This window comes from Centruroides sculpturatus, unplaced genomic scaffold, assembly GCF_000671375.1.
Source record: "Centruroides sculpturatus isolate CEXI.00-Female unplaced genomic scaffold, Cexi_2.0 scaffold1373, whole genome shotgun sequence".
Classification (NCBI taxonomy): Eukaryota; Metazoa; Arthropoda; class Arachnida; order Scorpiones; family Buthidae; genus Centruroides; species Centruroides sculpturatus.
This window is the reverse complement of record NW_019385764.1, coordinates 26,904-29,543: the sequence shown is the minus strand read 5'-3', so window position 1 is coordinate 29,543 and position 2,640 is coordinate 26,904.

The following is a 2,640-nucleotide window of genomic DNA, read 5'->3' as shown; positions in this document are numbered from 1 at the left end:
AGGACATCGCTCCACATAGCCTTCAAAGGACACCTCGGATTAGAAGACAACGATCACAGAGTGTTTTATCAACGCCCTATAACTGGAGAACGTTGCCTTCAAGGTAAACCCTTGCCATTATAATTTATCTCTCTGTAACGTGAGCTCTCTCTCGGATTTTTGCGTTAGGTTAGAATAGTTTTTAGAATACCTATTTATATCTTGATTCACATATGTTGTATTTAAATTCTTTGTGTAAATTTTCATAATTATTTATTAAATGTGTTCGTTAATTTAAACCCGTGTAGTCTTTTGGACACCTGGTCACGACTTCCAACTCCTCCCCACTCATATTTTTAGCCTTCCTATTGCCATCCGACAACCGAGAGCGGGTCTTCCCGACCCGTGCAGATTAAGCGGTCATTAGGGTTCGACCCGGTGGCCCCCTGCTACTCATACTAGGGTTGTTCGTAAATTACTTTCCGAACAATCCAATATCATATTACTATTTCACATTTCCTTTTATTTTCCCTCCTCTTTATTTTAACAATAGTCCTTGCGTGAGTTCCTTGTTGGCATTTCACAATATTATATATATCATATTAGACAACTTAACTTTATTGACTGCGCTAAGCATGTTATATCGGGGATTCCCCGAAAAGTACGTATTTCGTAAGCTAATGACGTTTAATGACTTAATTATTTGCACGCTCGGGTAAATTCCCGAAACTCGAATATGATAATAATTTTTTGACTCTCAACATTGTCTGTGATTATTTGCTTTCAAATCTGTTATATTGGGACTGTTCTAATTATATTGAAACGTTGGAATTTACTGTCATACTTAATACTAATTCAAAAACAAATTTCTTAAAGAATTAGTGGAGTATATTTTACTATTTAATTATTTCTATATTTTATATCAAAAGAACTACCAAGTTTACACGAAATCGGGTATATTTGCTTTCTCTCACGCATGTTAGTAAAGATTTCGATTTATATAAAGAAATGATTTTCAGTTATATCATACATGAATTCGAATTTTCTATTAATTGTAAAAATTATAAATGTAATAATTAAAGTATAATTTTGTTTTTACAATAAAAATGTAGTGTTTTATATGTGTTTTTGGAGAATTTAACAGAAATTTTGAAAAAATCTTATGCACGTTATCAGCAATCTTAAATATCACATAGCCGATTTTACTCAGAAGTTTATCAGTTACGTTTACAACCTTGAAATTGATAAATTGTCCATTCTTTTAAAAGTCAAATCGGTCGTTTCAGGAAAACTTTCAAAGTTTATTTTCAATCGGTTTTATTCTATTGAAAGCTTCGTTTTTTAATGACTAATGCTCTTATATTGACTCGACATTTACCCATGACGTATAAGTTACTAATTGGAGGTTAGTTAATGAAACTACTAGTGATCATGAACTGATTATATTTGAGTACAGGGTAGATGCAACGAAAATACTAATTAACAGGATCTAGGACCCTTCTTTAAATCGACAAGTATTTTTTTACAGAAAAACTTGGTGACGTAGACACTAGATCTTGCAAGTGTATAAATTTTATATGTTAGACAACATATCACATTTAATACAAAACTAAAGCTGCATATTTTATAATAATATTTTTGTTTAGCGTTCAAATATATAGAATAATTTTGTATCGGTTAATTCATTTCGAAAATTTATAGAGAAAATTTTAATTATTTCTTAGTTTTTATAATACGTTGAAGTTATTTTTTAACGTCTAATAAACTTAAATGCCTTTAAATTTGAGTAAATTATTTTAACTGCTCTTCGATAGCCTAAGATTTATTTCAGTAAATGATCATAATCATTTTTATATTATTTCGACTAAAAGCTATGATAATATATAAAATATTTGTAAAATTTTCAATAAATTAAGCCTTGAGTAATTCAGTTTCTGTTACTATGCCAATTTTGTGTTAAAAAATAGAATATAATGAACATGAGATGTTTACGTAAATACCGTGTACTACGAGTACTTCGATTAATGTCGTTTCAAACAGGTTTTGAATTTAAGGATTTTACGCGTAACAAACTCAGAAAAAGGTTATTTTATTGTGAAGTTTTTTAGATAGAAACAGTTGCTTTATCTCTTTGCAGAAACAATAGGTAAGTGAGTAATTATAATAAATTCGTATGTAATTTTTTATTCTCAGTGAATTATTTTCAATTTATATTTAGTTTGAAAGCATTTATTTAAATATAAACTAATTATTTATGTATAAAATTCTAGAATTATCGATTAATTAATTAAAATAATAATTTGTGTTATGATTTAAGTTTTTATAACGCGATAGGTTTTTGCCATAGGCGTTATCATTGTTATAATATTATATGTTGGATGCGAGTAATTTATTACTATAATTGGTTTCAAAACATTATTAAGTGTAATTTATTTTACACGATAGAATAGTTTTCTTTCATAGACGTAAATTAGTTGCTTTACGATTCGTTGTTAAAGTTTTTTTCAAGAAACTTTTTTAATTCATCGTCGTTAATCAGGTATTTTTTAAACTCGTGTGCAGACACGAGAAACCAGGGGAGTGTTTTTGGTAACATCTTTCTATAGGAAATCGATCCCTCTACGGGCTACGAAAACTTCGCCTGTCTATTGGTGTTACTAG